General features: G+C 50.9%; 1 protein-coding gene across 1 annotated transcript in view; it reads left to right on the forward strand.

Moving 5' to 3' along the window:
* The window catches only part of ZNF830 (zinc finger protein 830), a 612,967-nt gene that overhangs the window by 209,721 nt on the left and 387,464 nt on the right, over positions 1-15,782 (forward strand). The gene's annotated exons all lie outside the window — the stretch shown is intronic.

Below are 15,782 nucleotides of genomic sequence, written 5' to 3' on the forward strand. Positions count from 1 at the left end.
TAGAAACCTTTCCCTCCCCAAAAATTAAACACCCCTTCTTTTCTAACTCTAAACCTCCCCACACTTCTCTCCCAGTGTCACACACCAGTACCTGTTCTCTGGTCCGTCTTTTAACCAAGCCTACATGCTCGGGTGTCTGGTTGTTTGTCCAAACTTGTTGCTGGCACCTCTCCTGAGGGCGGTCAACTTTTGTCTGTACTGGCTTGCTTTTGAAGGATGATTGCATGTCTTTTTGGAGGGTGTCCAGGCACAGTGTATGCAACTGTTCTGCAGCGATTTTTCCTTCTCCCGTGGCCATTTTGGCATCTACTTTGCTTTCTATGTGGGAAGTGATTACGGTTATTGCTTATGTGGCAATGCTTTAAAAGGGGTGTTGATGGATTTTTATTAGAAGAAAACTCGTTTTGTAAACGTTCCTGCATGTTTGTGGTTTTGCAGACTTTTTCTGTAGGTCCATGGGCACAAAAGTCAGCGAATCCGAAGTCTGGATCCGCGAGTGCACCGTAATTGGTGTTGCAGATGTATAGCAGTTCGGGGACCCCAGGGGAGTTGGGAGGGGTTCTGGGGAGGCCAAATGTGTCATGACATAGTGATTGGGACTTTGCCACACAATCTACCAGCAGAGGTGCTTACCCTGCTCCTATGCTGCTGTGCACAGATACTTGGACCTGCCTGGCCATGTTGGAACCTCTGCCAGATTTCAGGATGGCTGAGAAGTTTCTGAAGCCCTCTGCCACCACTACACCGGGTTAATTAAGGACTATCACCAAGACAGGCATAATACGAGGTATAAATGGAACCCCTCATAGAAATGGGGGAAAGCATGCTGAGATTCAGGGTGCCTAGCAAGGTGACCCTAAAACCTTCTGGGCAACTTTGCAGCACCTCTCCTCATAGCAGAGGATGGTTGCATGGCTCGGCGTATAGTAACCGCTCTACCTGAGAGATCCTCATCTTCAGTTAGCCAGGTACCAAGAGGAAAGCTAGTAAGGCATTACAATTCATTAAATATCACACTGGGTCAAAATATAGACCGGGTCCAGAAAGGGTGACTGGCCATTTGATAGGGAGACCACCATAGGGAACTGCAATATAGGTTGCCAAAACCCATGGTAGCACCAGAGAGTATGCCCCAACCCAGGCCACCCATGATTTTCCTATGGAACCAGAAGGGGAGGACTGAATCTCCCATAATCACTTTATTTTCCTGAAGGAAAGCATGGACCTGACTGGAAAACCATATGGTTTGTCACAGGGACAGAACGGGTGATGATTGGGCCAACCCACAGAGTACTTTCCAAACCCTAGGGAAGAACACTCAGGGGAACCCACACCCTTTGTCCATAAGAGGGAAGAAAGTTTACCCCACCTTAATAACAAAATTACAGGCTTCCCTCCCAGCCCCCACAGGCGCTTTTAATGTTAGAGCTTACCTGAGTAAACAAGGTGTTGGGGGAGATTTTTGCACAACCCTTTGGTGAGGGCTGTGTAATCATCAAACCTAATGGTAGAACAGTGCGTCTCCCAAAAGGAAAGACCAGACTTCAATGATAAGGGTAGCAGAGCAGTCAGGCTTAACGTTAGATAGGAGGGAGGAAGTTTGACTGAGAAGTGCAAGAAACCCCACACTGTTATACTGTAAAAATATAAACTTTATTGTAGGGTCACACACAAAATATTTATGATGGGAAAAATAAGTGCTAAAGTTACATGGATCAAATGGGGCACAGTGTAGATGAAAAACAGTAATTGGCCAACAAAGGCCTAACTAGTTCTTTACTAACTACATTATTTACCTAAAATGTATGCCCCATACCTGCTGGTAGGCACTATAATTGTAAGCTTTCAAATGTAAGTTAATAGAAAGACCCCTAGATAATATTACGCACAGTAATGACGATCATGTTCAGGTTCGTAAGGTACCAAACAGAACTTAGTACAGGCTTCCTATTACCTTGTACATGAATCACATATGCATATAACACAGTACAGCTCTTAGATGGGGACACAGGGGAACATAATGTCAATGAGGAAGACTGGGAGAAGAGAGTTGGTGAGAAGGGTGCTCTATACTTTGTAGGTGAGTAGGGCACCATAATCCCAAGTAGTGGTTGGAGCGGAAGGTATTGAAGAAGGGCCGTGGAGAGTTGGAAGTGGAAGTTGGGGGATCACCAAAGGAATGAAGGGTTTGTTGGAGGAGTTCAGAAGATCCAGTCAAGAAGTGGAGGAGTTGTTGGAAGTTGAAAGGAGAAAGATAGAAGGTTGTTAGATGAGATAGGCGAGTGTGCGGAGGAGCTACAAGAGTTGTTTGTGGCAGTGAGGAAATCCAGAAGATTGAGGGGGATAGTAGGAGGAGATGGGACAGGAGTTTAAATAGAGTTGGAGAAACTGGAAATACATCGAGAGGACATTAAGAGCCAAAGGCAAAAGATATATCTGGAGAAGAGGTGGGAATTGAGGGGGTCGTTGGACAGAGGAAGGAGGTTGAGAGTAGGCCATTGGAGGCAGCTGCTAGAGAGTATGAAAAGGAGGTAGAGAATAAGAAGGCAGAAGGGGTATTTGAAGAGGAAGCCAGACACATCGTTTTGGAGAGGAGATGGTTGGAGGAAGAAAGATGGAAGGAAGTTAAAGCAGAGAGCTAAACACCAGAGTGAGGAATAAGAAAACTGTGAAAGTGAACAAGAGGGTGAGAAAGAGGGTGGGAAGGAGAAGTTATAAATTAAAGAGGAGGGCTAAGAAGTGCCCATAAGATGGTGCAACTTCGAATTACCAGGATTTGGTTAGGACGATGCCCCGATCCAAGAGATGGGATGAGGTACGTGAGTGAAACGTGGCAATGAGGAGGGTAGGACTAACTAAGTTGTTAGGGCAGTCCCTAAGACCACGCCCTCCTAAATGCTGGACCCGAAAACGTGTTCCCTGAGAAACCCATCATTGCCAGTGATGGGTCAGAATGGAGCAACCCTTCTCATCCAAAGAGATTTGGACTTGGCTTCTTGGCTCTTCTCTGGAGCATAGTAGTGACCCCACCGATCTGTGCATAGAAGGGAAGGATTTCATCCTGACATTTGGACCTTTGGTGGACATTTAGTGGGTGTGCAGTTCCGACTGCTGTGTCTCAGGCCTCATGCTTTGCCTACCTCGTCCTATAATATCTTTACTAAGCCATTATGTGAGCTGCTGCTAATATATACTAACTTTGCAGACGGCTCTGTGTCTTATCCCACTGTCAGGGGACTGACTACAAAGATACTGAGGTCGTTAATGGGGTGTCCTCCATAATACAGCATTGGATGTTAGCGAATGGCATGGCCTTTAACACAGACAGAATTTATGATTACAGGGGCAGCTACTAGATTAAGGAAATTTAGCACACGTAGTATGAGAACTTTGTCATTTCAGGTTGCTCCATCGCCACTCTGTGCAAAGTAAAAATGCCACAGTCTGTCTAGGTCAAGCAATGAACATGAAGGCACGTGTTTTTTTTTTTTTTATTTTATTTTTTTAAGACTATCAACTTCTTTTAGCGGGCTAAACAACTTGTTTTATTCATTTTTAAATTGTAATTGATACGTGTGTATTTTATAGTTGTAATTCTTCTTAGCCTATTGCTCTGAGAAAACCAATTTGCCACGTGTACAGTTTGCCGGCTCCTTTTACCTTATAATTGGAATGGTGCGATTGGAATCAGAGTCAGCTTCCGGCCTCTGCACGCACTAAACCCAGAAAAACTACGATCCCCGGCAGGATTGTAGTTTCCAGAAGCGCACAAACCTGGCGCGGACGGGTTGGGACAGTCTGCGGCAGTCCGCGGCTAGGACGAGCAGGTAAACTCACTGTGACTCTATTATGGGGTTAGCTGAAGTCCTGGCGCTTATTGAGGCATAGCGGAATAGATCGCTAAGGCGTTCTGTCGATTTAATCCCTACTCTTAGGGCAGGTACCGTCCTTCAACCCACTCTGTCGCTCTGTAATCCTAATATTTCACATGGTGGACTACTGATGAAGCTGGAGAATATAAGCAATGAGAGGGTACAGGACTCTTGTCCGGGGGCTATCCAGGCTGAGGCCTGCATTGTTACTGATATAGATTTACAGTAATGATCCTGTGTAGTCTTCTGAAGTGCGCTACAACCCCAAATGATTTAGAATCAACACTTTCACCCCCCAGCTTGAACATAGGCTCTATTATACCACCGTTTATTACCCCAATTTCAGAATTACAATGTATATTACTCAACACTCGCTCCTTAGTCAAGCATGCCCTTGAGGTGGCTAATTATATTGAACAGAATAACTTCGATCTTTGTGCTGTGACTGAGACTTAGGGTTCAGATGCCGCTGGTCCTCATCTTAATCTAGAAATAGCGTCTGGGTATGTCTTGATACGTAAGGATACGTAAGGACAGACAGACAGACAGACATGCAGGTAGAGGGGGTGGTGTTGCTTTTATTTTTTAAAAGGCTCTCTCTATATGGGAAGTCCCAGGTTTCATCATGAATGAAATAGATTCCAACTGTATGAAAATTGGAATGAATGCGGAATCGACAGTCAATTTTCTCCTTTATCGCGCCCCTTCCACCCCCCCCATCATTGAAGGCTAGATGGGCAGAAGCTCTTAATAACCTTGTGCTACCTCGGCTTAAACCTCACTCATGGATTATTATACTGGGAGATGTTAATCATTGGCTAGGTGACGCTGAAGATATCTACACAGAGTTCTAACAGTCGCTATTTGACCTAGGTTTTATCCAGCAAGTGACTGTCCCCACTCATGTACTGGACACACCCTTTACTGGCTAACAACCCTTAATACCCCTTGTCATGACATTTCCATTCGAAGGGATTGTGTCCTCCGACGTATTCCTCATCTTAGATATCTCCTTCCAGCTCTGCTGGCCTCGGAAATTTTTTTTTTCTAGAGGGCGCTGCGCGTCGACGTCCTCCGAGTCGATGTCCCTCGACAGCCGTCGTATCGACGTCGACGTCATCCTGCCTATAAAGGCCGCGCGCAGCGTCCGTTGCTCAGTTCCGTTTTTCCGCGCTTACTCAGTGCCTCGGAATACCGTTGCTCAGTTCTTAGTCAGATTAATCCTATTTACCTCGAGTCATTCGATCCGTACTCAATGGCTTCCTCGTCGGAACCGACAACTCCTCGATCCGGCTTCAAAAAATGCCGAGATTGTGGGAAAAAGATGTCGTTGACTGACCCTCACAGAGTTTGTCTGTGGTGTTTGGGAGCTGAACACCATTGTTCGGAATGCGAGGACTGTATGTCCATGACAGCTAAGGCCCTGAAGGAGCGTAGGGGGAAGCTTGAGAAAGGTAAGACTTTTAAAGCTTCTTCGTCGACGAAGTCTAGACACTCGTCTCCTCGTCACCATTCGCGCTCCAGGTCTCGGAGTGGGTCTCATCACTCCTCGAGATCGAAGCACTCGAAGAGGAGACGTCGAAGATCCCCTTCTCCGTCTTCCTCTTCCTCTGTTTCGCCAAAAAGAATCCCTTGCCCCACGAAACATAGTTCCCGGGCTGAATGGGAGGAATTCCGCAAAAATATGATGAGCGTCTTCGAGAAAGCGGCCTCGACCCCCTCGAAGACTGCCGAGAGCGATGCTCTGGTAGAAAGACCCGAAGGTCAAAAACGCCGCGAGTCGCAGTACCCGGCGAAGGTAACCTCTCGAGCGCGTCTCGAACCCTTGAGTAGGACTATGACCTCCAAACCTTCCTCGAAGGTTCCGTCGACGCCGAGGTCTTCGACGCCGTTGTCGAAGGGACCTTCGACACACGGGTCTGTCGACTCGACGCCAGCTTCGACACCAGCGTCGACGCCAAGAAAAGTCACGGTTACGACGCACCCAGTGACTATCCCCAGGCCCTCGATGTCGATGGCGTCGAGATTGTCGAGCAGAATTCCAATTCTGTCGAGGTCATCGAGGCCTCCGCCTTTGTTTTCGACGCCACGCTCGAAGCCTTCGGCATCGACGTTTTCGAGACCGATAATGACAAGTTCGGCACCCTCTGCCTTGGAAATGGGATTTACTCCTTTTATGAGTTCAGAACAATTGAGAACTATGTCCTCAATTTTGGAAGAGGGTGAATTGTCTGAACAGGAAGACACATTTGAGTTGCAGGGATCTGTAACCCCAATTAGAGAGGAATTTTCCTCTGAAGAACGCAGGTTAAAGAATCTTCATGATTCCTTACATGAGGCAAGAGGGTTAGACACTTCCCCTGAGGTGGAGTTTGCTAGGCCAGACCCGGGGGAGCATGCTGAAACCCCCTATAGAGCCTTAATGGCCAGAATCACAGAGTTCATGGGGTGGTCTGCACCTTCACAATCTTTCCAAGAAGATGACCTCACGGATATTCTTGACAAAGGCCCACAGGAGGATCCTGTGGTGCCTTTTCATAAGGCTCTTCAGAGGAAGATCATGACAAACTGGGAAACCCCAGATGTAGTACCAGCAGTAAATAAAAAACTGTCTACAAAGTACAGGGTATCTTCTACAGACCCGGAGTTTTTGTCAAAACACCCATCCCCAGAAAGTCTGGTGGTACAGGCAGCATCCTCTACCGATGTCAAGACGGCTTATCCTACCGTCCCACAGGACAGGGACGATAAAAAATATGATGCTATGGCAAAGAAAGTCTTTTCAGCATGTAGCATGGCGTTAAAATCTGTTAATGCTACTTGCACCCTTGCTAGGTTCAGCCATACACTTTGGGAGTGTGCTTCTACAGCGGCTGACTGCATCCCGGAGGGAGAAGAAAGGGATGCGTTCCTGAATATTATACAGGACGGTAAAGACGATATGTGCGAATCCCTCCAGACGGGCATTGATTCGGCTGACAGTATCAGCAGAGCAATGGCGGCAAGTACATCAACCAGGAGATTCGCTTGGTTGAGAAAGTCTGGTTTTGCCCCAGATGTGCAAGCCAGGCTCTTGAACATGCCATTCGATGGCTCTTCTTTGTTCGGGAAAAAGGCGGATGACAGTTTAGAGAAACTGCAAACTTCAAAAGCAGCAGCAAAATCCCTAGGAGCTGCAATCCGTCTGACTCCTTTTCGTCCCACAGGAACCTCTGCGAGAGGCAAGTCCTTTCGCTTCTACTCCGCATTCGGAAGAGGTAGAGGACGACCGGCTCAAAGGGGACAAAGAACTACCACCCGAGGTGGACGGGGTAGATATTCAAAAGCCACAGCAACAGCAGGTGCCTCTTTACCATCGGCATCTGCATCAGCCGCCCCAAAACCACTCTGAGGACTTCCCTCACAGGACACCTGTAGGAGGCAGGTTGACTCAACATCCGGCGGTATGGCAGGCTATCACGTCAGATGCTTGGGCATTGGAAACAGTTGCCCAAGGTTACTGCCTGCCTTTCCTACGTATACCTCAGAGTCATCCACCGGGGATCAGCTCTCAGAAAGCTCCAGATCCGCTCCTCTTGCAGGAAATTTTGGACCTGCTAGAGAAAGGTGCCATAGAACCGGTACCTGTAGCGGAGAGGAACAAGGGCTGGTACTCCCCTTACTTTCTCATTCCAAAGAAAGACGGAGGACTGAGACCCATCTTGGACTTGCGAGAATTGAACAAATTCCTCAGAAAAGACAAATTCAAGATGGTCACTCTTTCTCAGATCCTCCAGGCCCTTCAGTTCCAGGACTGGTTGGTATCTCTGGACCTTCAGGACGCTTATTTCCATGTGCCTATCCATCTCAAACACAGGAAATACCTGAGGTTCGCAATCGGCAACTCTCACTATCAATTTCGAGTGCTGCCATTTGGGCTGACCTCCGCCCCGAGGGTCTTCACCAAGTTAATGTCGGTAGTGGCTGCAAGTCTAAGGAGGGAAGGGATTCACGTCTACCCCTACCTGGACGATTGGTTGATCAGGGCTGTTTCTCCGGAACAAGCTCAGATCCAGCTAAATCACGTGTGCCACTTCCTTCACAGACTGGGCTTCTCCCTCAATTTGAAGAAGTCACAAATGATACCATCGCAGAGACTCCAGTTCATAGGAGCGATCCTGGACACTTCCCTGGGAAAAGCCTCGCCACCAGAGGTGAGGGCTCAAGATATTCTACAGATAGTTACCAAGTTCCAACATGCCCAATGTCTCCCAGCCTTCGACTTTTTGAGGTTGCTAGGCCTCATGGCATCCTGCATTTTCCTAGTGCCAGAGGCTCGCCTGAGAATGAGATCCCTCCAGTGGGCACTGAGGACTCAGTGGTCACAATTCTCAGGGAGAATGACAGATCTTCAGGTTCCCGGCAGGGTGGCTCGAGACCTTCAGTGGTAGGCCTGTCAGGAGAACATTCTGAAAGGAGAACAGTTTTGGCAACCCTGGCCAGAGATAACAGTAGTCACGGATGCCTCACTCACGGGGTGGGGAGCCCACGCCAACGACTTGACCATCAGCGGTCGTTGGTCTCCATCGGAGTCCAGACTACATATCAACCTGTTAGAGCTGAGAGCCATCAGACTTGGCTGAAGGGGTTCCTGCCAGCTGTATAAGGGAAGAACGCCTGATAATGACCGACACACGGTGGCCATGCATTACCTCAACAAAAGAGGAGGCGTAGGATCACTACCCCTGTGCAGAGAGGCGATGCAGCTCTGGTTTTGGGCAATCCAAGAAGGAATCTCTCTATCGGCAGTTCACCTAGCCGGAGAGAAGAACTTGACAGAGGACGCTCTGATCAGGCAGAACACAGTCTCCCACGAGTGGGAGCTAGCTCAGGAAGTCCTTCAAGAGATCTTCGCCCTTTGGGGAACCCCTCAGGTAGATCTGTTCGCCACCAGCCTAAACAGGAAATGCGACCTGTTCTGCTCAAGGGAATTTCCCCCGAGAGGAGCTCTGGGAGACGCGTTCATAGTGGATTGGGAGTTTCCGCTTCTGTAGGCGTTCCCACCGGTCCCTGTCATTCCTCAAATGATCAGGAGGTTGAGAAGATTCCGGAGAACCATGATCCTAATTGCCCCGGATTGGGCCAGGAGAACGTGGTACCCGGACCTTGTAGACTTGTCCATCTGCCCTCCAATTCGACTTCCACTCAGAGAGAACCTACTCTCGCAGAAGGGAGGTCAGGTTCTCCATCCAGACATCAAAACCCTCAACCTTCACGCTTGGCTTCTGAAAGGCTGAGGTACAAGAATTGGGACCTCCCTGATGATGTTATGGAGGTGTTGCTTTCGGCAAGGAGGCCAGCAACAAAGTCTTTATATCGCTGCCGTTGGAACAGATTTTGCAGCTGGTGTAGAGAACAGAATATTGACCCTTTTTCATGTGGTACACCAATGGTTTTGTCCTTCCTACTACATTTGGCAAATTCAGGCCTTCAAGTTGGCACCATTAAGGGCTATCTCGCAGCGCTATCCATCTTTAAGCGTACTGCGGAAGAACCATCCTATTTCAAATTACCCTTGGTAATACAGTTTCTAAAGGGGTTAACCAATGTTTATCCCCCAAGACCATTCCAAATTCCCCTATGGGATTTAAACTTAGTACTAACTTTCCTGATGGGTACACCTTTCGAACCTCTCCATTCTTGTTCGTTAAGATTCCTTACCCTTAAAACTGTTTTATTAATAGCAATTACATCTGCTAGAAGGGTGAGCGAATTACAAGCTCTTTCTTGTAAACCCCTTCACACAATATTTCACAAAGACAAAGTTGTCCTGCAAGTGAAGCCTAATTTCCTCCCAAAGGTGGTTTCTGAATTCCATATCACTCAGAAGATTACCCTACCATCTTTCTATCCTCCTCCTCACCCGGGGAAAGAGGAAGAGAGGTTACACAGGCTAGACCCTAGGAGGGCTTTAAGTTTTTACATCAGTAGACTAGCCAGGATAAGACAGGCAGACCAGCTGTTTGTAGGTTACGCAGGTCACAAGCTGGGGTTACCAATAACTAAGCAAACCATTTCCAGATGGATCATTCTAGCCATTCTGGAATGTTATAAACTGGCAGGGAAAGAGCCCCCTCAAAACCTTAGGGCTCATTCGACCAGAGGTATTGCAGCTTCATCGGCCCTCAAGAGGCGTGCCGGTTAAGGACATATGTGCGGCCGCTACATGGTCGTCTGTCCATACCTTTACACCTTTTTACAATTTGGATTCCTCCTCCAGTCAAGAGACTAGGTTTGGAAGGGCTGTACTGCATTCTAGTCATCAATAGAAGACAGCGTGAAGTCAGTACTCCCTCCTCCGATAATAGAATACTGCTATGGGAGCCTATCTAAGATGAGGAATACGTCGGAGGACACAATCCCTTCGAAGAACAAGTTACTTCTTACCTTGTAACGTTCTTTCGACGGGATGTTCCTCCGACGTATTCCTCATCGACCCTCCCATCCATCCCCGCAGTTCTACTTCCTTGTTGTTGTAGCTTACGCTCCTTCAGGGTGATTAGTTAGTCCAGAAAGTATTATTGTGGGCTACAAAACGGAACTGAGCAACGGACGCTGCGCGCTGCCTTTATAGGCAGGATGACGTCGATACGGCGGCTGTCGAGGGACATCGACTCGGAGGACGTCGACGCGCAGCGCCCTCTAGAGAAAAATTTTTCCGAGGCCAGCAGAGCTGGAAGGAGATATCTAAGATGAGGAATACGTCGGAGGAACATCCCGTCGAAAGAACGGTACAAGGTAAGAAGTAACTTGTTCTTCTCCAGCATCGGGTCTGGCATGGATTCACATGCTCATGAGTATTCCCCGTTGTCAGGCTGGGAATCCTCGGTAAAGAAAAAATCAGTATCAGTTTTGTTTCTGATCTGTCTTTCTTAGTAGTAACCAACCACTGATCTCAGGGTCATACTGCCCCCAGCCAATGACTGCCCTCTCCATAAGCCCCGCCTCTGGCAGCCATCCTCAGATTTTTACCGCACGTTCAAGTGTTGGGAGTCCACGTGCTGCGTTTTCGCGCTTTTTTCAGGAGATATTCTAATTTTTTCAGTTTAATCGAGCCTCAAACTCCACCGTTTCTACTTCCGATAACGGGGACCCGTTTCGGAATTCTTCTACGCCCCTCAAGGGTGAAGTTTTCGTCGAGTTTACGCTTCTTGGAGGATCCTGGAAGATCTGCGGCCTACCTCAACGGACATGGCCCAGGACAAGGGAAGCTTGACGCCCGGATCCAAGCTGTTCAGGTGCTGCCGTGGATGCGGATTACAAAATGTTTTCAAGGAGGACGAGCATTTGCGATGTCTCTAATGCCTTCATGAGGACAAGACGCACGTGGAGAAGGATTGTGCGTTCTGCAAGAACCTTTCGGAACGGACCAAGCAAGATCGTGGTCCCCACCTAGTCGCCTGGCTGGAGAAGGGCACAGCAGGTGAGAAGGTGAAGAAAAAGTCTGAGCGGGCTTCTAAGTCCTGTGAGGGCGCCCCGGCGACGGGGGCCCAACAGAAGGCCAAGCACCGTGAGTCCGTGGGCACCGGGAGCGCCGAAAGGTCTGGCTCTTTGGCTGCCAGGCAGGGTGCGACTTCCCCGGCACATTCAACCACGAGCCAGCGCTCTGGTTCGGGGAAGAGGAAGTCCGAGAACCCGGGTAAGCTGCTGGGGCGGCCCCGGTCGATCTCGAAGGGACCCGAGGGGGAGCGTGGCGCTGACCCCCCAAGGCAAAGGCCCAGGACGCACCTAAGGTGGTGAGGGCTTTGATCCAGCTGGCAAAGGCCTCTATCGAAGTGGTCGCTGCTGCCCTGGCGAAGCCGGCTGAGACTACGCCAGTGGAGACGGCCTCTGGGCCCAGAGTAACCCGTCACCGTGGAGGGTATCCTCTTTCCAGCCCATCGTTAAGACCCCCGTGAAGACCCCGGCGGAAAAAGAGGGGGGGGCGGTGGCCATTACAGACTCGGAATCAGCCTCTGAGGAGGATCTGGTGGAAACCGTGAAGGGCCTCAACGAGAGGTTCGAGAAAGTTCGATCCCAGGGGAAGGTTCCTGCTGAGGAGATCTAAGATGGCGAGGATGGCGACGACGACGACGAAGGCCCGGTGGAGCAACCGTCCCTCCCGTCGCAGCCATTGCCAGAGCCTCAGGATAGCTTGGCGGCCATTTTGTTGGCAATCCAAACCTTATGTACTGAGATAAGGACGAGGTTACCATGGACCCTGACGGAGGATCCTGAGCCAGGACCGTCGGGAAGCCCCCTCGAACAAGCGCAGGAGAGTCCATCCCGCTCTGCCCTTCGTGCCCACAAGGCCTGTGGACCCCTTCGCCTGACCCTGGGGATGATACGGAGACGGGGACGGGGACGGACGACGACGGTGGCGATGATACGACAGACATTCCTTCATCGCCTCCCCTTCGGGCCTCACCGCCCGACTAAATTGGCTCCTTTCACGCCATGATAGCCAAGGCGTCCGAGCTCTTCCAACTGTGCCCGGAGGAACAGAAGAAGGAAGGCTTTATCAACGACGGAAGGCCAAGAGAAAGACGGTCCTGGCAGTGCCGTTGCTCGACGACATCTGGGAGGAAGGGCTGGCTGTCCTCAAGAACCCTTCTACGACGCCCGCCAAGAGGGACAGGTACGAGCGGGTCCCCAACACCGCCCCCTTGTGCCTCAGGGCCCCAGTCTACGCCGGACTCGGTCGTCTCGGCAGCGGCCAAGAAGAAGGCAGCGGGTGCGGCAGCATCAACTTCCTCTTCCCCGCCGGACAGCGAGGGCAAGAAGTTGGACTCCATGGGACGACGGGTCATTTTGTCGGCGGCGACGACGATTAAGGCGGCCAATGCCTTAGCGATCATGGCCCGTTAAGACAGGGAGCTTTGGTTCATGTTAGCTCCCCTGCTGGACTTCCTGCCGGACGACAAGAGAGCTGAGGCCCTACAGATTCTCCAGGAAGGCGAGGTGGCGTCGGACCACACCATAACGCTGGCAACAGACATTGCCGATACTGGATTTCGCCAGATGGGCAAAGGGGTTTGCCAACGACGAGGGTGGCTCAAGGCGACAGACTTCCACCAGGACGTTCAGACCAGAGTGTTGGATATGCCGTTCGACGGCAGCAACCTTTTTGGGAAGACGGTGGATGAGTCGCTCCATGCCATCAAGACCAACTCGGAGACGGCCCGGACCCTAGGGGTACTTCAACAACGACGGCCCTTTCGGAGCTACGGAGGCAGAGTGCCTCCAAGGGATCCAGCGGTGGCTCTTCTACATACCGCCAGGCGGCCCGCTCCTCGTCCCAGGAGGCCTACAGAGGTCGCGGCAAGCAAGGAGGATCCTGCCGTCGTCGTCGAGGAGGCCAAGGCGGCAAGGCCTCCTCCAAGCAGGACTGAACCGGCTGTAGCGTCGGGCCCCCACCGAAGCACCCCGGCGGGAGGCCGGCTGGCGAAGTTCGTCAGCGTGTGGGAGTCCATCTCCACCGACCGTTGGGTGCTGGACACCCTGGCCAACGGGCACTCACTGGAATTCCAAAAGAAGTGTCCTCGCATTCCTCCCGTGGCCAGGAAGGAGAATCATGTCCCTCAACTGCTGTTGGCGGTAAGGGCGATGCTCAAGAAAGGTGCCATCGAGCTCGTCCCCAGGAGGCTCCGGGACTCTCGAGTGTACTCAAGGTACTTCCTCGTCAAAAAGAAGACAGGCGGTTGGCGCCCCATCTTGGACCTGCGTCGGTTAAACAAGTACATCAAGGCACAGACATTCAGGATGGTCACCCTCCAGCACGTGCTGGGACAGCTGGAGGAAGGCGACTTCCTATCGTCGTTGGACCTGGAGGATGCTTACTTCCACATCCCCATTCTAAAAGGACACAGAACATTTCTCAGGTTCGTGGTTCAGGGACGCCAATTCAGAGCTCTGCCGTTCAGATTAAAGTCGGCACCCAGGGTATTCACCAAGTGCCTGGCACCAGTGGCGGCGCGGCTGCGCCTGCAGGGGATCCACGTCCATGTCATGAAGCCTACCCCCAGGCATCCGGACCAAGCCCATCAGCCCCGGGAGCAGGCATCTAGACATTTAGTAAAACCTCAGCAGCCCCGGCTAGGGGCTATCTGGGTTAAGTCCTGGTGCCTTAGGCTCTAGGCTCATAGTCATTACTTGCCTCAGGCAGACCATGCTGCAAATGACTCCAATCCAACATGAAGCCTGAAAGGGACTATTTTTCTACAGGGACTATTTTTTACTCGGGTGTGGTTCTAGGGACTTCTTACCTGGGACTATTTTTGAGGCTATTTAAACCACACCCGACCAGCAACACACGCTTTGCGTTATTCTGCATCCAGCAGCGTAAAACTCACTGTGCCTGCAGCTTGCATCCAGTCTTCTGCCACACCCGCCTCGAATCCGGAGCTCCTGAAACAAAGAGGAAAGAAAGGGGCAAGGTTAGAAAACAAACTTATTTCTATTCCACACCTGATTGTGGATCCATCTTGCTCAAAGAATATCATTTCTGCACGCGCCGCACCTCCAGCTGCAGCGCCGCGCCATACTCGCCAGTCTTCACAGCATCCTTCGGGTCGGCGCTGCCTCCATCATTTCTTCGCCGAACTTCGGCACCTAGGAGACAAAAGAAAACCACAAGGCGAGCCGAGGGAACCAACCAATATAATTCTTACCACGATAGACTTACCTGATTTACCACCGGAGGCACCCTTTTGTGACTCTCCACATTTTCACGTGCCGCATCTGTAAAGAGAGACAAAACAACACATTTTCCTCGTGCAACATTTACCGGTCAGCGCCGGGTAATACAGACTCTTACCAGAGCGCCACCAGCTTCCACAAGAGCATCTTTTCACGAGCCAGCTACAAGACAAGAAAGGAAGGGGGGGAACAAGAGTCAACATTGGTCATATTGAACTCTATGAACTTAATACTTACTGGTCCTCACCAGGAACCTCAGAGTCAATACTCTCCGGAACTCTCCCGAGCCTTCAAACCAGTGAAGTAACTGGAATCGACGCGCCCCTGCAAATCCCTGCAGGAAGGAGAGCTCATCTTTCAAGAATATAAGGTGAGATTGCTGTGAGGCCATTTCGGAGATGATTAGTTGGGGAGGACTGTGGGGGTGCCATCACTTGAATCCACAAGTGGCTAAATCAATCTCTCCACTTGCAGGAGAATATTTCTATGGGTTAAGCAGACAAGATTAGGAGGGCAGATCCAGTCAGTCATCGCTGCACTACGCATCACGTGGGTGGAGACCGCAGCTGTCCGGGTCCGACCGACGCCCCTGTGGGAGCCAGGTGAGCGTAACAGTCTACCCCTACCTGGACGACTGGCTAATCCGTGCAAGGACAAGAGAACTCGCCGTCGAACACACAGCGAGTACCGTCCGGCTGCTCACAGATCTGGGATTCGCCATAAACTACCTCAAATCCCACCTGGTTCCGTCGCAAGTAGCACTGTTTCTGGGAGCGAAGCTCGATACAGTGGGGCAATTGGCCTCCCCGTCGGAGGAGAGGACGAAGGCCATTTTGGGCAAGGTGCAACGCCTGCTAGCCGGGGACGTGGCCAGGGTGAGATCCATCAAGTCCCTCCTCGGGATGATGTCCTCATGCATCTACCTTGTACCCCTTTGCAGACTTCGGATGCGTCCGCTACGGGAGTTCCTCGACGCCCACTGCTTTCAGGCGATGGGCTGTTTTGAAGACAGGATCCCTCTCGACGAGGAGTTCCGTCGGGCGATTCTATGGTGGGGTACCCGTGCGCACCTCACAACAGGCACGGACTTTCAGACCCCGGCGTTTCAGGAGACAGTGATGGCGGACGCCTCCCTGGAGGGTTGGGGGGGTCCACACTGGAGATCTCCACGCAAGAGGCCTTTGGCTCCCGGAG

The sequence above is a fragment of the Ambystoma mexicanum genome, chromosome 5q, assembly GCF_040938575.1.
Source record: "Ambystoma mexicanum isolate Mex_15411 chromosome 5q, UKY_AmexF1_1, whole genome shotgun sequence".
NCBI classification, from domain to species: Eukaryota; Metazoa; Chordata; class Amphibia; order Caudata; family Ambystomatidae; genus Ambystoma; species Ambystoma mexicanum.